This window comes from Bactrocera oleae, chromosome 3 (assembly GCF_042242935.1).
Source record: "Bactrocera oleae isolate idBacOlea1 chromosome 3, idBacOlea1, whole genome shotgun sequence".
NCBI classification, from domain to species: domain Eukaryota; kingdom Metazoa; phylum Arthropoda; class Insecta; order Diptera; family Tephritidae; genus Bactrocera; species Bactrocera oleae.
The window spans coordinates 3483427-3505978 of record NC_091537.1 but is presented as its reverse complement, the minus strand read 5'-3'; the positions used below and the strand labels follow the sequence as shown (position 1 = coordinate 3505978).

Below are 22552 nucleotides of genomic sequence, written 5' to 3'. Positions count from 1 at the left end.
TTTCGCAAGGTGCTGCTACTTAGAAATATCTGGTTCATTTTACTAGTCATCTATTTTAAATTTCTCTATTGTAGGCGGTCTTTTCTTGATTCTACAACCTCGAACTGGCACTGTATTGAATTCTCTACAAGCTAAAGAGTCGGCTTCTAGTTAGATGTTATACTAGTTAATACAATCTCAGAATTCTAGCAACTCACTAAGCCCACTTCTGCTGTTGTCTATACCCAAAACCACAAATATACCTCAAAGAACCGTTCCTTCGAATACAGCAAAAGCAGTCTAACAGGAAGATTTTCGTCATCCATTTAGAAATTCCAAACCCACTCAAAATAAGTTTTTTTGAACGATTCCGAGCCCTTATTTTGCATTCTGATGTTTTCCAGCTAGCACGTACCACTTATATAAACTAAAACTCCACACACGCTTCTCTAAATTTCTCACGGTGTATAGTCTTTAAACAAGGTATTTGTGCAACTATGCGCGTGGTGGCCAGTTATGCTTGTTGTGCTATGTACGAGTATTTATAAGCAAAACAGGCATCAACGTTCGATTCAATTGTTAAAGGGTTCAGGCCGGTTTCGAGAAGCAGAGGTGCTTCAAAACCAAAACATCAAATAAACAATGTTGTCGCACATACACAATAACAGGTTAGATAGCGCGCGTTAGACAGCGAAGGATGCACTGTTAATGAGAGAGAGAGAGAGAGAGAGAGAGAACAGAAACCTAAGCAGTTGCACCTGAGCAGCAAAAACTGTCCAACTGTGGCATTTTTGAAAACAAACGAGATAACGAAGTTGTCCTCTGCTGCTGACCACTAACCGAGCCTGAATGAAGATCCATAGCGTTGAGCATGCGCAGCAGCTACTAGCGTAATGCAAAGAATTCCCAACGTACTAAGCGAACGAAGTGATGTTGTTTGGAGAGCGCGCAATTTTCCAGTCATGAAAATGCTGGAAGAGCCGTAGCTCAGATGCGCGCTCAGTAAACTTGTTTGGACCAGAATTTCCAATATTCTCATGACTCTATATTACATGATGCTGTCGTCTGCTGGTTTGCTCTGAGCTGCGGCGCTAATGCGCCGTTGCTGTCGCTGTCATTACGCTGGCTCTCAACTTAGCTCTGTTGCCCGACTGCAAGTGCGCTGCTGAGCAACCGAGCAGACTGCACGCGAGTCGGTAGGTCGCTGTTTGGTTGTGCGCTCGTTTGTCTCGCTTAGCTTTCGACTTTCCAGCGCTGGTTGCTGTGCGAATGCCTGACGCTCCGCCATTTAGTACTCAGTTGTTGTGCCCGTCAAGCGAACGTGTTCGGTTAGTCAAAGCGTGTGCGCTACACTGTAATAGATACATAGGCCGTCGGAAAATTCTATGTTTGCCACAGTCAGCAACAACACCACCACCACTAGCATCACAGCTATTCACCAACAGCGCCACAACCACTAAAATCATTAACCCGATATATGCGCGTGCATGTGTGTGTGTGTGTATGTTTTCAGTAAAAGCAAATTGAAGTGAAGTAGCCAGCTTTAAGGCATCAAATTTGCTAGAATCGCACGAATAAGTGGTGAAAATCATCAAAAACCAGTTCGCATAGACGTGAGTTTCATGTGTGAAAGGTGAAGGTAATGAAATAAATAAGTAAAAGCAATTATAAATGTCAACAATCGGAACTAACGCCGTGACTTGTGCACTTGGTGGCGCTTAAGGGTGGGAAAATGTTGTGTATCGCTGGAGCGTGAAAAACTTACCGACACGAAAAGTTCTCATAAATCATTATCGAGCGTTTACTGCAGTTAAAAAATATGTAATCCTTGATATTTCTGAAAAAAACGCAAGGCGTGCTTTAATTATGCACATGTGCCGCCTTAATATTTTACACTAAAAAATGCATACATTTTTGCGCGTGTATGTGTGCGCTTGTGTGTAGTTGCTAAGTTATTGGAAAAGCAGCAACAACTCGCACACAAACGCCAATAAGGGGGGGAAAATCGGCAAAGAAAAATTCTACACAGCAAAGTCTGCACATACCTTTGGCACGCAATAGTGCTCACCGCGACTCCGGTTTTGCACGCCAAACCAGCGGGAGAGGAGTTGGCGCGCTACAGCGAGTGAGCGAAAAACAAAAAACACAATAACAATATAACGTAAAAAGCAACAACAATTAACTGAAACTGGCGAAAAACTGCAAACTGCCACAACGCGCCTTCTATAGCGAGATATATATGCAGCTAGTTAGGTAGACGCGCACACTGCTATACAGAAACATATATATTCGTAGTTATGTCTGTAAGGCGCGATGCTGACCACACCCGCGCGCGTGCACAGGTTTGAAAATTTCGGAAAATTTTCCAGTTTGGCAGGCGCTTATGGCAAGCTGGCTGCAGACGGGCAGCCGTCAATTTCTGCTGCTGGAAAATGCAAAGGCAGAAAGGAATGGCAACAAGAACAAGCATTAACAGTGGCAAAAGCAGCAGCATTTGTGGCTGCAAAAGCATATTACAGGCTTTGGCCAAGAAAACATGTTGAGTTGGTTAACTTGAGTAGTTGAAACAACAGAGCATCACACAACATGTCAGCGGTTGTATGTTTGTGTTTGCCTGTGTATTTGGTAATGCAAGCCTACAATCACACAACTTTTCCTTAGCTTGTACTTCGTATCCGCATGTAAGAGCCACTTTAAGTGTCAACTTGCACGAACGCGCGTCCTGTGCGCCCTTCCGATCGACTACTCTATCACAGCAATCAGCAATCAGCAATGAGCAGTGCCTGTGCCGACTCTCCACCGCCTTGTGCTGCTCCGCAACTGCCATGCACACCATCGATTTGCAGCGCTTTCTGCGGCAACTCTGCACTCAGCTGGGTGTTGTTTCTGTGCAGAATCTGTAAACAAAAACCCGAAATTCACACACATGTGCGAGTACAAACAACTTTGACAGGTCTTTTGTCAAGCATACTCGCTCCACATGCCATCGACAGCTTTGATAACTCACGTCTTTTGCAGGCTTTTCATACTCGCTCACTTTTTCTTGCGCTCTCCCATTCTTTGCACTCACTGTTCTGATAGCGTCCACTTGCTTCGTTGTCTACAAATTTTCATTGACGGTTATCCTTAAACGAGTCCACTCTTTTTTCTACGGGGCACCGTTAACTTTGTCTGAACATCATCAGCTGTTTCCGAACAGTAAAAATGAGTTCCATGCAACACTGACTTGATAGCCAACTAACTTCTCTACTATATCATCTATTTTAAAACTGAAACCATCTTTATTGCTGCATTTCATTATGATTTTCTCAGATAAACTTGGAGTACATTAAAACTTCGAAATGCCTGCTCAATATAACGCTCTCTTAAGCAGTTTTTCATGTTAGTCTTCTAGTGAAAAGTTTTTGTTCTGGAAGGTTCACTAGTTTTAAGAGAATAATTAGACAAAATTGACACTTATATTTAAACTTCCCCAAAACTGAGTTTCACTAAAAGTCAACGTAAGAAAATACGAACAAAAAAGAAAAGACTCGAACTAAGATTAGATCATAAGATAAATGGAACGACTAGGCTGGAGTAGTGAGTTTTAATAAAAAGATATGAGCTGGTGAGATATGAAGAATCTACCACATTTCAGTTTTAAACCAGTTAGTGCACATAGACTGCAGCTCCAGATAACTTAGGAAACTCACTGAAACTTCTGAAAACTTAATCAAAATCCCGAAGAGAACGTCGGAAACGAAATGCAAACGTCGGTCGTTTTTGGATGTTATTAGACAGCTGCAAAGCTTCCAATGGCTAAACGCCACTGAAAGAGCTGCCGAACTGTCGCTCCGCCAACTGACGTTTACTGCTGCTACGCTCCCATTATTTTGAGCACATTTCGAGCACTGTCCTGCTATGGCGCCCGCCTGTGCAACGAAATGTTGTGGATTGTGACCAAACGCGCTGGAGCACACAAAACAGACGGAGACGAACACAGACGCCGCCAACAGAGACATCAGAGTAGGACAGACACGGGCGCGCGCGCTTGAAATTAACTAAATAATTTAACAGGGATATTATAAATTCTAGAATAATGTAGAAAATGTGAAACGATTTTGCTGAGATAATAAGTGTGAAATAAATACGCTTAAGCATCGAATTTCTGCATTTGTTGTTGTTATTGGTTTGTGAAATTACACATGAGCTCTATCGGTAAAGCCCCAGTGAATATTAGTACATTTTTAGGTTTTTTTCAAAACTAGTCCTTGCCGTGCTGGTATCGCGCTCAAGCACGTGTGTAGTGTGTTGTGACCTAATCTGGTGGGGTGTAAAATGCAAAGGTGCTCACCTCTAAACAGCAGCGGTGTCGCCAAGCGCTTGCCAGACTAGTTGGCTGGTGAAGCGTTAAAAATGAAAATGTAAAATTAAAAACAGTTAGACAACAAGGCGACAGAGCCGCAATGCTAACAGTTCAACAGTCACATGTGACATTGCCGTCGAGTGAGTGAGTCACGTGCCAAATTGTGTTCGGAACCGAAAATTGCGAGAATTGTTAATAAAATGCCAAAAGGGCGTGGATGAGAGGTCAACTGTGTGCAAATAAAAATAATAATGAAAACATGAAAAGCGGAATTTAATGTGAAAACAAGTGAGAAAATAAAATTTCGTGAAATTAGTTGTGTGTGTTGAGTTATGCAAACTAAGTTGTGTAGTAAAGATTGGCTCCGCAAAAGTAGAAATAGGCAAAGGAAAGAGTTTTTGAAATTTGTTGAACGTGATTTGATGGCTTTGGAGAACCATTGTTGTACAACTGCCAATAATATAAAGAAATATTTTCAATTTAACTGATATTTTATAATGTTCAATAAAAATATTACAACAGCTGATGTGCTTTTGTGCGCAGAAATTTCTTTTTCATGCAAGCGCAGAGATATTTTTTGAAATATAATTGAAAAGCCGCTTAACGTGACACTAATCCCTTTGCTATGAAAAACGCGGCGCTCATCGAAAACAATAAAAAAAAAAATACATAAAATTTGGGAAACAAAATATTACAAAGATATTTGAAATGAAAAGAGAGTTATAATTAGAGAAACACACAAGAACTTTTTAAACAAAACAATTTTAAAATTACACAAAGTATACGCTTTGTGTGTTTGGAATGTGATATTTTTGAAAATTAGTTGATCACTTTTAGAAAAACATATTTTTTGAAAAAAAAAATTATCACCAATTCTGCCCAAAAATGTTTTTCTATGTTTTAGTCAAATGTTTAACTAAAATTTCTAAAAAATTTTTCAAAACTGAAATTTTGAAATAAGTTTAATTAAAATTTCTAAAATATTTTTCAAAACTGAAATTTTGAAATACGTTTAATTAAGATTCCTAAAATATTTTCTAAAACTGAAATTTTGAAATACAAGTAGGTTTAATTAAAATTTCTAAAATATTTTCCAAAACTGATTTTTGAAATAGGATAAGCACTTTTGTGTTTAAGATTTGTTTTTGCCTCAATTTGGATCAGTTTCCATTGCATTTAAAATGATTTCTGAGCAACTCGAAAGAGAAAATCAAAATTAGACGCTTGAATAAAACTAACATATTAAAATCAAACGTCATATCGATAATATAAAAAAATGGTTAAAGATATTTAATATTTTTCTTTTATGTCCTTATGTATTAATGGACTAAGAATCATTGGAGCATATTTTCTGTCCATATAAAAACAACTAAAGGGTTGTTAAGAAATAAGCGGGTCCAGATTTAGTTTTGCAGTTTGAAAAAAAGAGGAATTTTCTAAAACACACCTCCAAAGTTTTTCAAGATTGTTATAACAAACAAGGTAAAGCATATATTTTAGAGCTCCGATGAAACTAGTGTCGTTAGGTATCTGCAGGAAAAATGTGTATGAGTTGAGCGTTCTTTTGACACTCGTTTAAAAAAACATCTTATCAGGAAAATATAATATTTTTTTATCGTGTGTATTTATCACATTTATGATATATATTATATTCCTCTGCTTCCTCTGGATGTCCTGTCAGTATTTTTAATGGCGTTACACAACAATTATTTCAGTACAAAAATTTGTATACTTTTCATTGCAATAATAAACGCAAATACAGTTTAGCGCCAAAGTGAATTTGTGCTTTTAACATGTTTCGTATTTCTACTCATTTTAGCCGAAAGTTTCAAGTATCACAAAAACAATACAGGCTGTACAAACGTGCGCGCTAAAACATACGAAAAAAGTCACAACTCAGAACAGCAACGAAAAACTGTATATAAGTGAATTGTAAACGGCAAAAACATCAAATCAAATCAAATCAAAAATTCAAAGAGAAATCACTTATTCTATTAAAATCAGCAGGTTTCGTTGCCTGTCAACGCGCCCACAAAAGAAGTACGTAGCAACAACCCCAAAATCAAACCAGCGGCTGGGGTGCGCCAGGTATTAAGGGATTATACTCACAACGTGTAATTCATACTTTAATGTAGTGAAAAGTAAAAAAAAAAATACAACAAACATTACCACACGCCCATTAGTCAGCGTCGCAGTGTGCAACAAAAGCGAGCGCGTTGTGTAAAGTAGAGTTTTGAAAGTATCAATTTCAAACGAATTTTTTTTGAAAGAAAAAAAAAATTCAATAAGCGTATATATTTGTGGAAAATATCTAAATTTATTTTGCATTCGCTGCGGCAACCATATCATCGCTTTTTCCGTCAGCTTCGTCACACAGTAACTCCGTCATTCATTGGTACGTCAAGTTGGATAATGAATGCGCAAAAAAGGTAAGTTCACAGCAGAGCTGCATATTTTATTTCTTATTAAATTATTAATTTGTAAGAAGGCATAAAATGAATTCTGAAACTAATTTGGTAAAGGTTTCCAAAATTCTTGACTTGGAAATTTGTTGCGGGCCATATTACCTACAGTTTTTGCAAAAGAACGTTGAGCACGGTTTTCAGAATAGAAGCTTAATCAGCAAATATATGTAAGATTTGCTTATTATGCAGTTTTTCACTAAAAAAAACTCTGGCATTAGCTCCAAAGAGCGAGCTATAAAGCGATTGAGGTTAAGAAATAGAGTTGCGCTGGAGAAATACTAAAGCACAAGCGAGGCTTATAACAAGTGTTTAGATATTTTCGTTAATCGTGGATTAATTTGTGTTGTTTCAAAAGCAGCTAAAATGACCTTAAAAACATGACACTGTTGCCTTTCTTCTAAACATTCGAGATAAAATTTAATTAGAAAAGCGTATCACAAAGCTATACTGTGAAAGACTATTAAAAAAGAGGAGGAGGCTCCAACATACATAAATACATAAAATTATCTTCAAACTAAGTTGAACTTCTTCTAAAAACCAATTACAAGTTAATTGTGAAACCTACGTCAAACCAAACACAACCGCTCCAAGGCCCTACGGCAGAAACTAAAGCATAAGAAAACTCAAGAAAGTACTAATTTCAACCACAAGACACAATCATTCATTCACTCAGTCATTCATTTGTTTTAATAATGGCCCTAAGTGTAGTGCATAAGTATGTATTTATATGTATGTGTGTCTTTTATGCCAAAACAATGTGCGAACAGACCAAGCAAATGCAGAATACAACAACTTTTATAGTGTGCAATTGGCTTGAGAAAATTGTGTGTTTGCTGAAGATTAACGGCACCACTAAAACAACAACAACGAACGGCAAGTCAGTACAAACAGCAAAAGCCCACAAAAACACGCCAAAACAAATGACAATAACTACTTAAAAATCCATAAATCTTCAGCAAATGTATATGTATGTACAAATACATAACAAATGTATATATATACTTATATATAGAAATGTGTATGTACCAGTATCAGTAATCCTTTTTCGAAAAGTGTAGCAAATGAAACTAAAACTAAAATCCGAAAAACGCTATCATTTATCATTATTAACAATTTCGTCGGACGTTGAGACAATGAGCTTGCGATTGTGTGTAAGCAAATACTGATGTGTATGTATGTATGAATGTACGTATGTATGTACAATATGTACATATATAAGATGGCATGTAGTATGTATATATATAAACGAAGCATTTTTATTGCAACAAAACTAGTAATCACGCTTCAAAATAAGTCATATGAAAGTATGTGCTCGTTAATATAAATCTGGCGGCTCAGGAATATCGTAGTTCTAAGAAAAGCAGTCAGTAATTTACGAAATAAAAGAAAGCTAGAGAAGGTTTATTAAAACGATTAAAAAATTAATTTAACTCATTACATCGCTTGCAGCAAATAATAAATAGTGCAACTCTAGGTTTTCGTTTAGAGTATCTTGCATCGATATTTTGAGATTTATGCTTTTGCAGACTTGCAAAGTTTGATAGTAAATTGTTGTGTGAATTGTTTTTGTTTTATTTTAATGTTTGTGATAGCATTAGAATCTCTCTGCTCGCAAATTTTCAAGAGTTTCAGCAAGCACACTTAAAGCTACTTAGTACTGAAGCTAACGTCTTCTTATACATACTTCTTCATTGCTGCTATAACTGTATAAGCGAGTCATCTGTCAATTCGTAAAACAAAATAAACCAAGTATTCGTACAACTAGTTCTTAAAGGCTTAAAGAACTTTCGAAAAATATATTCTTCGATCGCTCCTAGAACCCATTTGTCGTATAAACAGTTTTGTATTTCTGCATTCTGTGTTAGAAAATAGACATTTAATATTGATTGCCGAAATCGAACTCTACTTCTGGATAGTGATTCTTCATTGGAATTAAAAAACGTAAATTGTGTTCAGTATCCATATTAGTTGCAGTTTAGGTTAATATGCCTATAACTTTAATTTTTTATCTTTTGACGTGGACTTGGAGTCAGCAAGATATATGTAGTTAATTACGTTCTTAATTGCAACAAATAGTTCGTACTTTTAAATATTGTCATGGTTTTAATTCATTGAAATATCGTTTTATTGAACTCTCATTCAATGTGAAATAATTTGGTGTGGCTTTTCCTAGTTCTTTTTACACTGATGTTGCTGTTCCGGTTGCAGCATTAAATTGAAATATTTTTTATAAATTCCACATCTCTTCCTGCATAAGGTTTTTTTAAAAACACGGTTTCAATTGCTTTAATTGATTTGTCAGCTTTTTCTACCTCAAATAAACAATTGCTCGAATAGGTGCGAGATGATACACAAGTTCCATTTATACTATACTTTTTGATTATTTTCGGTGACTTGTGGACTTCTAATAACAGACAGGCTTTTTTCTTTATTTCGCAAAATCAACAACAAATTTGTGTTAAGTTTTATGAGCAAAGAAATCCTTTTGTATTATATTTTGTTCCATGCAGTGTAATTGTCTTAATGTGGATGCTTTTGAAACCTCCCAGTGCTGACTTCATTTTTTGCTACTTGCTCATAGATAATTACAGATAAATATACGTTTCAAAACCTCTTCGTCTATGATTAATTTTACATAAGAAAAAACTTTCGACCAAGTTTTACTCGACCGCACTTATTTATACAATTATTTTTACCACATTCACTCTTTACTGCAATGAATTGGGCGATTGCGAACTCACTATTTATTTATAAGCACGCAAATTCCAACAAATTACATAAGTACAGCTATGCGTAAAGCACTAGATCCGCTTATTTTTAGAAACGCTTACATAAAAACTCCACATACACACACACACATATACCATACATGCATTTTTGTATGTGAAAAGTGTTTAATGTTTGTTTTTTTGGACGCCACTTGCCCACTGTCGATTTTCACACCACATTTCGTCCGCTTTAAGTTTCCAAACGAAAGTTGGTTGGCTGTAGTTTTCAACAATTATGTCATTACTCTGTGGTTTCTGCCATTGTTTTGGCTTTTCTCGAATATTTCGTAATTCGTTTTTCATAAACTTTTTCTCTGCACTCGATATTGCATATACACACAAACATACAGAGCGGTCAGTGGCGACGAGTAGCCATAATTTGATGTGTTTTGCAATTGCTGCAATTGTTGTTGCTTGAGATTGCAAATTTTTGTTGTTACAAGATGAAATTTTCGTGCGACTTTGAATGTAAATTTATGAAATTGAGCTTTTATATTTTTGTTGCTGCTATTTGTTTGAGGTTGTTATACATTTTCTTCAAATCGCTCTTACCCGAAACAAGGGTTAATTGGCCGACAGTGGTTGTGGCTGGCTAGAAACAATGTCAAATTAGTCATTATTAGTCAAAAGTTTTGACAAAAAGTTGAAAATATTTTCATTTTATTTACAAACAGTTCTTTTGTGCAGTTAAAAATTATTCAATATTTAATTCTGCTCATGAAGTTTGGCGAAAACAAGTTTGTGGATATTGAAAATAGAATTACTTTTTTAAATGGATAGAAAGGGCACTGGCATGTATAAGAAGTGAATAGAACAGTGAGATGCAATATTTTGATCGTGGCAGAGAAATGTGCCTAAATTCAAAAGAAATTATTATATCATTATGTGCAAAATGCATATATGTATCTCAATTATTTACAAGATCAAAGTTTAAATAATGTTATTTATGCTATATACTACATATACCATCTATGGTTAAAGTTTGGCTTTTTACTCCCATAACCATGCAGCTAATCACTTGTGTACCAGCATACAATAAACGGAATGAGTATAGAGCCCTATTTATCAAAGTGCGAAGTAAGCGGCTGAAAATCGATAAGAAAGTGCGTTTCACCATATCAGTTTTTAAGGATATGTAAAGTGTAATAACTTATGAAAATTATTATTATTTAATTGAAATAGCACATTTTTTGAATACTCTAACAACGGTGATGGGCGACAAATTTTACTGTCTCTCTCATATAATACAATTCCCATTTTATATAATTATATATAATTCTACGCATTACGCTGAATTTGAAAAGTGATATTTTTTTCTTTTTGAGAGTAAAACAATATTTATAGCATAATGCGTATCCAGTTGTTATTGCACTTACATAAAATATTTCTTCAATATTTTTTTTTCGAACTTAGCCAAATTTACAGTCTTTGGCCATATATAATCAGGGCCCGATAAAGTTTACGGTATCTTCTAATAGTGCGCGATCGCGGAAAGTAATTTTAAAACTCTGTTATAATAAAAAAATGCTCGCTGATAAAAAAATTCATTTGTTTAGGACGAAATTCTTCTCATATGAAAGCGAAAAGTATTCGTAATGTAAACAATATCGTCGTTTATGACATGTTTTGATACAGTTTGTCATAAAGTCTAGTAGGGATAATTTTAGTCTATCACAATTCTATTAACAGTTTTTGGGTATCTTTAAACTAGCGAAATTAAACCCTCAGTAGTAAAATAGAACAAAGGGTATTCAAATAAACTTGATAGAGGACCGTCTTCAATGCGCTATTTCTCTATTCGTGTATAAATCCATCACACTTGCTATACGTGAAAGTTATTTACAGGTGATAGCAACTATAAAGTTATATAGTGGTTATATAGTGGTTATAGTTTAAAAAATATGTATAGGTACTTTATTTAAGTGTTACGAGATTTTTTGTTATTTTATCACAAAGCGGCCATTTGTTTATGCCAGCCTTTGTGATTTATGCCAATTATGTGTTCGATTCAGATTGTCAGAATGTTTAAAAATTGAGTAGTGTCTCTTAAAATTCAATTATTGTAAACATTAATGTATTTTTCTATCAATTTTTGAGATATCAATCTGAAAATTTTTACACGTTCTTATCTCTCCAAGAAGCTGCTCATTTGTCGAAACCGATGTTATTGGACCACTGTAGCATGTAGCTGGCATACATACTGAACGATACAAACCATATCCTTGTATGAAAAGTTTTTTATTCGGCCAAATTTGGCATATAATATATATCATTGCAAGCAATGGTATTATTTCCGAAGAAATTGTAAATACTGGACTATCACAGCATATAGCTGCCATACAAACTAATCGGTCAAGTCAAGTTGTTGCTTGTAATCTTTTATATCTGTGAAAATTGTTAATGCTTCCAATAAGTGCAGCCGAAGCTAACTTTTTTTTATTATTTTTTGATTATAAATTCAAATATTTATAAATTTAAACTGAGTAGTTTTTTACCAGACTCATTTGAATCCACAACTGATTTGAACAACAAATTATGTGTATTTTTTATATATACAGCGTCTACCAATAGCGATGACATGATTTTGACAGCTCGCGGTGAAATGCTGCAGCGGGTCATCGAAAATTGGCGTAAATGGTTGGAAATCTGTAAACGAGGCCGTGGCCGACATTTTGTTCAAATCATAAATGGCATTAAATTATCTGCATAACAAAAAAAAAAACAGAACCCGTTGGAACCAAATTTTAGTATTTTATTACATTTTAACATCACGTCGTTCATGTTGGGCCACCTTACATATGTATATGTATATAAAGACCAATTTCTCATCGTAAGCCTAGCTTTTAATCTAAGCTTGTAAAATATATACAAATATACATGCATATATATCAAACATACACACACATATGTATATATGGATATAGTTGCGTAACGATGTAAGGTCAAGTGGAATTTGAAAAATAATTTTTGTTAACTAAAAACCTGCTAAAGTTGATAAGACACTACTAAAGTCATTTGCGCATTACAACGCACACTCAAACACATACATACACACACATGCAAACATGCATACATAGAAATGGAAATTTGTAAATGCTTCGGAAATCTATATTTATGTCTCAAGTTTCGACTTTATTGAATGTCAATTTGACATCCGTTCAATTTGTGCTGCGCAACACGCACATACATAATCTACTTTAACATTTACATATGTATGGGTGTATGTATTTATAAATCTATGCATGCGAGTGTGCGCGTGTGGAAACACTGGTGCGAGGAGAGTTGTGCAACGCAGTTATCTGCTGACAGGCTGCTGTCAGTTTGAAGTCAATTCAATGTAAATCGATTCACATGCGTTTGTTTACATATTTTGGAAAAATAACAACAACAAAGAAATACATAAACCAAAGTGGGCACTTCCACAAACACAATGTACGAGATAAGCAAAAGAAAACCAAACAACAACAAATGGAATGGCATAAGTAAGAAATCAAAATAGCAGCAAGCGGTGAGCGTGTGTGCGCCGGGCAGTACCCACTTAATGCCATACATATTGTGTTTTCTTCTGACTTTGCTGTTTACAAAGACAATAGCAACAGCAGCAGCGGCGTGGCGTGGCGTGGCGCGATGAGCTGCAGAGGCAGGTAAAGACCTCAAATCTTGAATGCCGTGCAGCTGCAGTGGGTGCGTGAACGCGCAAATATTTATGTTGATAGCTGCTTTGTTTTTGTTTTGGTTTTTACTTCTATAGACAGTTAAAAGACGCTGGCAGCGGAGCGGCTGTCGGTCAACTATTGCGCGCTCACTTATTTATTTACAATATTTTATTTCATTTTTTTATTTTTTCCATGTTTGCTTTTGCTGTGCGTTGCGCTGCGCTGGTTTGTGTTCTTTGCGTTGTTGTTGTTGGCCGCGTCTGATCTCGTTTGCGCTGGAAATGCGTAGTGCCAACGCACACCGAGTGGAGGTCAGTCGAATAGCGGCTTGTTTGTATGTTTAACTTGCTTCACATACATGCATACATACGTAAATGCATACATACATACCTACAAACACATCTTTATACTTAAGTGCGTGCTGTTTGTGGATGAGACGCGCTTACGGCGTAATGACACCAAGATTTGTTTCAAAGTTTCGCTTGAGAGAAGCGCGTCACTAATTCTTCTGCTGGCTGCTGAAAATTAGCGAATTGACATTATTTGTTATATGAATTTTTATGGGGAAAACAATTTGCGTAAAAATAAAATTTTTTCAGCTGTTAAAAGTTTGATGAGAAATAAATGTTTGTATCTGTTAAGGTATCTTATGCTATAATTTTTGGTGATATTGTTCTAATAATTATAGGCATTAAAAGCAGTTGAAGTAAATGGTAAGACAACAACTAAAAATTTAATGCGTAATATAACAATTATTTACAAAAACAAAAAGAAAACGAACAAAAAAGATAAAAAATATTAATTTTATAAGCATATTCTGCCTATGGCTTATAGTGCTCTGCACGTGAGCTGAATTAAGTGAAGTGCGGCAGCTCTGCTGCTCTCTGCTTCACTGTTTATATTTTTGAATTTTTTCTAGAAAACATTAAATTATGTTTTTTTACTTGATGAAGTTAAATGTTTTTAATTTTTTAATCTTTTATTCAATAACATTATGTTTTATCAACGATGAGCGCTGGCTTATGTACTGGAATATTGCTAGCAGAGAGCATAAAACGCGTATGTGTGCGTATGAGTGGCATACGAGCGATACGTGGTGAATTCTAGGTGAAGTAGCATACAAAACGTGGTGAATATGTTGACCCGCCAACAATACGCTCACTTTCCAGCGTGATCGCAAGCGGCGTTTTGGCAGCAGCTATGCAACTGCTGCTGATTAGACTGTTTTAAACGCACATGCACACACATATGCATTTTTTTTTTACCAGCAAAGATCATACCTGCTTCGGAAGCCTGCATTTCACCTGCGTGATTTTTACATTTCTAGCTCAAAAAAGCAACATTTTCCAAACGCTTCATTGTGATGCTGTGTACTAAAAACCTGATTTGAACAGTGAACGTGATTTGTTGTACGTTTTCTGTTTGATTAGCACTTTCCAGCGTTTATAAGAGTGGCAAGAGGTGAGTGACAACAACGCAAAATACGCAAAGCATTACAAAAAACAACAACAGCAACAACAACATGAAAAACAAGAAGTAGCAAAATCAGCATAAATTCCTGTTGATTAGAGCTGCAATATTTTGATTGCAACTGGTTTGGGTTTAGAGTTTTTTGTTGTTTGACAACAATTTGTAGTGACGTCTGCAGCAATGCGACACGTTCGATAGTAAAAATACGAAAATTTAATTTAATTAAAAACTACGCGCAGCAATTTGCATTGAAAGGTTATCGCTTGTGGCTTTGGCTTGCCGCGCTTAAGTGTAGCTTTAGCGCACACACACATGTGAAAAACAACAACAACAACAATAATATGAATCTTGGCATGCAAGCATGTAAATAGAAATTCTCGCTACTTTATGCGTCCTTAGAACACTGGTACTAACAGGTCGTACAGCTCTAGATAAGTGTAAACACACACACATGCAAACATATGTATACACAAACTCATAAAATTTTGTATATGTATGTGCCTCGCAGGTTTGCTGGGTAATGTAAAAATCTAACAGCTGCTTACATGCGATTAAATCCACATACACATGATTGCATTTTCATACACACCGCACACACATACGCAAGTTGGTGTATATTACGCTCGTTGGCTTGTGTGTGTAGTGGTGAGGTTTTTTATGTACTGGCGCTGCAGTTGCGGCACCCGAATTGACCTAGAAACGTGATTTATTTTATTTTTACCTGCCCATTAATGCTGCTCTGCTCATTTATTACCCTTTCTTCGTGTGTGTGTGTGCGTATGTGTGTCACTTGCAGTATCGTTCGCTCCACATCTCACACTCTCGTGTGCATTTTCTAAGTATTTTCCATTTTTATTGCTCTTATTGTGGCAATAAATTTGAACCCTTCGCAATCGATATGTGCTACCGTGTTTTATAATTTGTTCAGATGTATGTATATATGTGTGTGTGCATGTGCAACGCTGCAAACTGCAATCGCAAGCACCTATTTATTTTTCATTCGCTAAAGTATCATAAAAGTAATTTTTATTATTGCTGCATTGCATTTCTTACTTTCGTTGCTTATTCTATGCAGTTCTCGCAGTTTTTTCTGTCCTTTTTTATTTTTATAACAGTTGGAAGTGGCGGCGTATTCTACATTTAACCTATTATCTCTACCTTAGACCCAGAACATTACTCAGTTGCTTCTGTGCGCTTTATTTTAGCATAATCCACAGACAAATCAACTACACTACCATCAGACGTTGAGCTCCAGCATCTGTGCGCTGTGTGCTTATTTTAGCAAGGACACACACCAATTTTAATAATATGAACCGATGGCTAGATCTGGCATGATCAAAATTTTTAACCCTTATAAATCATAGTTTAACGTCTAAAGCAATTTTGAACGTTTAAGCATTTGTGTACAGAAACTTCTAAATTTACACAGATTTCTTATACTCTTTTTGATTTAAATCAGTCAGTTTGTATAGCAGATGTTCGCATAACTTGGCGTTGCCTTGGATAATAATCTGTGCTAAATTTTGTGAAGATATATCGTCAAGTGAAAAATTTTTTAATACAAAGACTTGATGGTGGGCGATCAGTGTGTGTATGGAAGATATATGCTATAATGGTACGATATCGGCGATTCCTACAAATGAGTAGCGTCATGAAGAGAAAATAAAATCGATATCTAAAAAACTGAGGGACTAGTTCTCGTATATACAGACAGAGGAACATGGCTAAATCGACTCAGCTTATCACGCTGATCCTTGCGATATTCGAAGCTTTCATTATTCCTTCCAGACCATTTAATATATAATATAATATATATGTATTATATACATTATATACATATATATATCCATCCCCGAAGTTCCTACGGTGCGTTGCAAGTTTCGTGTTGAAGTTATTAAAATTCAGATAAGGAGAAGTTATTATGACAGATTCAGATGTGGTCAACGATTTAATAATATTAATAATTTTGAAATTATAATTTAGAAAAAATAATCAAGCTAGACAAGTAGTTATTCGATATGCTCAAAACTATATATTATATTTAGTATACACTTTTAACTAAAAGCTGTCGTGATTTCAATTGAAGCACACAAGCTTGTAAAAGCCCACTTGATATAGGATTCGCATAGTTACTTACCATATTTTACGGTAGATAACTAAGACTTTAGTGTAGAAATTTAATGAATTTTTTTTCGATTCCAAAAATAATTTTCTGTAAATAAGAAGAAATGCAAATAGTTATATAAATACATAAATTCCAAGAAAGTGCGACACATAAACTTAGACACGCAAACAATTTAAGTCAGGACGATTTTCCAACAGCGCCGTCTGAGGCTAATTAAATTTGCGCCATTGGAACTAATGCAGAGAAACTTTAAAGTTGCGCCTCCAACATTTATTTGCATTTCGCCAAAGGGGGGTGTGGTTGCTGGGTTGAGTAATAAACAAAATGGAAATGTTACTAGTACTGTAGTAGGTGCGGTGGGTGCTGAAACTGAAGAACGCACACACACCGGCATTTGACTGCACTCGCGTTGCAAATTGGCGGCGCTGCCACACCCACTACTTTACCTAGATTTTTCATGCACTTATGCGTGCATTCGCCTTTAGAGTTGGTAGTGTTGTGTTGTTGTTGTTTTACTTCGGCAGGGTGGGTGGCATTATATACAGATATTGAAGCAGTGGAAGCGTTGCAGCGAACTGTTGCAAATTGCAGCTGCTTATAGCACACACACATACATACATTATGGCAACCTTTTAAAAATGTTTGCTCGAAAAGTTTTCGCGAGAAGTCAGCTTGCAAATTGCAGAGGCGCATTTCCAACACTTTTACATACTTTCATTATCTTTTCCTATTAACTGCTACCATCCATGCGTGCGTATGTGTGTGTGCTATATTTATTTCATTTAATATTTTTTGCTTCGCTGACATGCCAGCAGCGACGGCGTCGACGACTATTTCCAACGCTGGCCGACGTCTTCCACCAACAGCATGAACTTTTCATTAAAAATTTTCATTTAATTTTTTCGCAGCGCATTTACTTTTTACTTTTCTTCGGCTCCTTAGTTTTAACTACTTTTCATATCGCGTTTTACGACAACGTCGATCTGGTGGAAACACAACAACAGAACAACTGCAGCAAAGTTCAGGAAGACAGCAAGCGAAAGGCGAAGCAAATAAAGGCATAGGCAAAGGGGCAAGTTGAAAGTGTTGCAAGTATAGGTGCCTAGTGGCTGCGGGGATTGGGGGGCGCCCACAACTAAATGCAAATACGTTAAATAAAAATGTAACAAAAGTTGCAACACTCGGCAAAGTTAAGGTTGCAAAATGCCTAAACTTTTTGCTGTGAAAGGTAAAGTGGCAAGTGCGGCAGTTGCAATGTGCCAGCGAGCGGCTTATCAGCCCCTATATAGTGGAGAACAGAGTTAGAAAAGGCACAAATTGTAATAGCTTTGCTGAGTTCTGTGCATTATGCGCCTGTCAGTAGGCTACAATAACTGAAGCACAAACTTTAATATTAAATACATACACACACGCACTCACACAGCCAACTGCATATATGCTTTGCGTACGCACACATTGCGAGTGACGTTAAATATGCTGGTTTTAGCTGAGCTCAACCCACATAAGCGCCGACAAAAGATACACAAGCAGCGGACTGTTGCAGATGCCAAGCGCAGAGTTGTAAATTGCAGCAAAGCGAGTGCGAAGTGTGTTAAGCGCCAGTAAAGTAAAGCTCAGAGTTCAAAATACATGACTTGTCAGTTGAAAGATACTAAGACGATTTGGTTTTATGAATTTTCGCACAAAAGAACACAAGTGCATTACCGTTACTTGTACCGGTTACTGTTTCAGCAAAATGTTTACGGAGACAATTATAGTTTGTAAAGTTGAAAATTGAGGAAAGCATAATAAAAGTTTCAACATCACTTAGGTGCACGGCGCAAACTGTCAAAGCTACCCATAAAACAGTTCCCGCAACGCTTTAGAAAAAATATTTTTAAAGCGAAATTTTGTTTAATACTTGAGTTTAGTTTAAAGTGAGACAAAAATATACAAATTATTTGTGGAAAAGAGACACTAAAATAAGAATTTAGGAAAAATTTCAAAAATCGTTGCCTACAAATAGGCGCAATGTTAGAAAAACGTGAGGCTGCGCAAGTAAACAATCCATATGCAGTAATTCATTAATATAAGAAGCGTTTAAAATTTAGTTTCGAATATATTTGCATAAATAGATGCAGAATAAATTATTATGCGGAACATTCTGTTTACTTAGATATTATGAAAACAACTTTGCGAACAATAAAATTCGGAGCAGGCATCACGTTGGAGCTACGATCTATTTTTAAAGTAATCACAAACGTTACTATATTCGCTGCAGACAAATTATCAAATTTGACCCCGAACATTGTTGTTGAAACCCAAGCATTTGGCGAACGGTTTACTTTTAAATGTACCCTTCAACAGCTATCCGAACTGTCAGCAGCATGAAAATAGTTTATACTATAACAAATACTATTAGAAAGCGTGCAGAAGCGGAGATATTTCGTTACAAAAGACAGACACGCGTAGAAAAGGGTTATATATGTAAGTACGGGAGTATGCAGGTATATGTACATAATCAAGAGTTATGGGTGAGCGCATGGAAAATCAATAATTTATAGGCCAACAAGACGTTGCTTTCGTGTCGTACAACAAATAACAAAAACAATATCAAAGCAGAAAAATATAAATTGCTGCATGAATGTCTTACTTCGTGTATTTTCCACACAAACTTTGTATGTATGTGTGAGTTGTTTTAATAAAAGTGTATGTGTGTGTTGGTAAGTGCTTTATTGTGGCAACTGCCACGGCCAGGCGCCTTGTGCTAGTAAAGCCACAAATAGCTCAACAGTCCTCCGCAGCACCAATACACCCTCATCCGGACTTATGTACATGCACATATACAAAAGAACACACACACACACACGCACATTAATGTAAAATAAATAAAAGTACACTCGCTGGGATATTGTAATCTATTTGCGTTCGGTGCTTTCTTTGTGAACTCCATGCGCTACTCCCACGCTACACGCTCCACGCTCCAAGCTACACACTCCACATTCTGTGTTCGGTTACATGCTGGCCTTGTGGCATGCGACATGCAAACAAGGTTGCCATGACAAACGGGCCCGGTATAGCCGCACACACACAATACACACGCAGCTAGGCGGCGGTAGGCTCAGAGCGCCGCAGAGTGTTTGGTTCACTTTAGTTCGGTCTTCTTTTCTGTATGGGTTTCTTGCGACAATACAGTGCCACCGTTATACGTATTTAGGTATGTGTGTTTCGTACAACTTGTTTCAATAGCCAATATTTCTCACACCAAGGCAATTTCACCACGCTCGCGTTTGATTTTCAGACTACAAAAAGAAATACTAACTGTTCAAAAATATCTTGAGCTATTTTTATAATACTATATCATAGCATGATTTTAGGCGTAGATACCGTGCTTTCTGCTCTCCTTAGACAAAATGTATATATATTGGCCTGCTCTTGGCAAAATTCCAGCAGATGTATGTTAGTTTGTCCAAAAGAGATTTCGCCGGCTTAGTTTTGCGGTCACAAGTTTCTTTTTTAATGCGGGCTCAAATGTATACTTTTCAATTTCGATTTGCGACTGCGAAACGATTTTAAAGAGTTGAATTATATTGTGCGCTAATTGTATTTAATTTCTGTAGAAGTAGAAGCAAGGCTTTAAGGCTTTTTAAAAAGCAGACAAACTGGTAGTTTAAACTGTAAAGCTTTATTTTTTAGCCTGGAAGCTTCAAAAATGACGTGGAAAGAAATTTTGTTAAAATTCATATGTTAATTAAGACAAGTTAGATACTATTTTAATAAAATGAAGAATTGAGAAGAAAAGTAAATACTGCCCAGTATACATATTTGAACAGAAAGAATCGTGCTCCAAACTATTATCTGCATATTAAAACAATAAAAAAGCACGTAAACAGCATTAAATGGCAAAAATTTAGAAAAGAAGTGTATAAATTTAAAAAAAACAACAACAGTGGGACATTAATGAACGTCGGCAATTGGATAACTCTTGAAACTTTCTGGTCCACTTCTCAGTGTTCTTTTCAAGCCGACAACACTTAGCAGTTGTTCCGCTTTCCACACTGAGTGCTCAAGCTGCTTGGCCAAAGGTTTCAATCTTATAAAAATAATAGGAAAAAAATGAAAGCCGGAGCGGAAAAGTGGAAAAACCAAATGCGAATAATAAAGCAGTCATAGGCATCGCGACTGACAAATGACAAATCCTCTTCAAGTAAGCAAAACTTTTCTCATTAAAAGAAAATACAATAAAACGGAAGTAACTGGAGGAAAGAAAAAAGCAAACTTAAAGTAAAAACGTAAAATCAAAAAAATGCCAGCAACTTGTATTGTCTTAAATGCGCCTCATTTACAAAAATGAATGTCAGCTAGCATTAGTAATTGATAGCATGAAATTACGTGAAAGCATGTTAGCGCTTGCTGAAAAAAAATTAAAACAAATCCCACACCGAAAATAAGGTTATATGCCGTCAGTTATTGGCTTGAACTCAAACTGGTTAGTGTGGCTCAACAGTCCACCAACGAGAGCCGTTAGAGGCAAAAGAATTGCTGAGTAATTTTTTTTTTTAAATATTTTTATACTTTTTTTGAATATTTTTTTACATATATATAGCAACATTCCAAGCGCTTTCAAAACTTAATAAAAAAGTTTAAAAGTGTGCGTCCTTGGACTGTCTGGGCAAACTTTTTGCGATTTTTTATGTTTAAGAGATTTTACAACCTCATTTTACAACTTCAAATTTTTGGCTATCTAAGTATGTATGTATGTGAATGCGTATGTGTGCTGCGCTATTCACGTTTATATCCTTTTTTGAGTGTTTTTTATGGCTATTGTTTGCTAAATTACAATTTATGACTTTATATCAGCAGCCTTCAATTTCCACTTTTATGATTATTTATGCCGTTTTGCTGGCTTTTGATAGCCGCTATCCATTATTTTGTTTGCTGAAGTGGTAATGTCTGCCACTTTTGTCTGCCTTGCCATTTATATGATGCAGCATTTATTCCTATTAATTCATTATTTATGTTTTGTGATTACATTTTTGATAACTTTATTTATGCTGCCAAAAGTGAATGCTTTTTTAAGGTTATGTGCAACTCAGCAAAATATTGCTAGATGACTTTTGTGGTTCTATTGTATAAACTGAGTGTGTGCAAAAATGTTTTTTCATAGAAATATATAATATTAAAAAAAAATGATTTATATTGTATATATAATATTAATAGCAATAACAACCATTAAAAAAGTTATTGGGTTTAGCATAAAAATGTCAAAGAAATATTTTCGCATAATATTTTCTACGTAGTTTTTAATAAAATATGAAACAAGAAAAAACGTAAGCCAAAGAGCATACGAAAAAGTGCCAAAAGCCAAATATTCTATAATTTCTACGCATTTCCATTTAAAACCATCATCAATATTCAGTGGCAACTCTTTTTTTGATTTGTGCCACTGGCGCGCTGTTTGTAGTCGAGTTCAGTCATTTGCTGATATTCACATCTTGGCTAATTCGTTGGGGCAGCTCCTTGCTACAGTTGACACTTAAATGCTTGGTGAATATTTATAATTGTTTAAAACCTCAAAATAACAGCAACTTTTTCACAACTTCAACACATATACTTCACACTAGCAACGGAGACCACACTTTGAACTGAATGCCAACAGTTTCTTCCATTTATTGCATTTAACCTTCAATATTGAATTGTCTCTAAGCGGCTTTCAATTTCTCCTGCTTACTTCTTAAAGCATTTACACACTGTTGGTGCCACTA

At 35.8% G+C, this 22552-nt stretch overlaps 1 protein-coding gene across 5 annotated transcripts in view; it reads left to right on the top strand.

Annotated features, from left to right (window-relative positions):
- Positions 1–1074: 1074 nt before the first annotated feature.
- The window catches only part of tutl (immunoglobulin superfamily member turtle), a 114946-nt gene continuing 93468 nt past the window's right edge, over positions 1075–22552 (top strand). For 2 of the 5 annotated variants that reach the window (XM_036369264.2, XM_036369263.2), the window contains exons 1-2: positions 1263–1618; positions 6144–6753. The gene's annotated coding sequence lies outside the window, so the exon portion shown is untranslated. Of the gene's footprint in view, positions 4613–6143; positions 6754–22552 lie in introns of all 5 variants that reach the window. The other 3 variants (XM_036369265.2, XM_036369266.2, XM_070107294.1) reach the window with 3 other exon arrangements.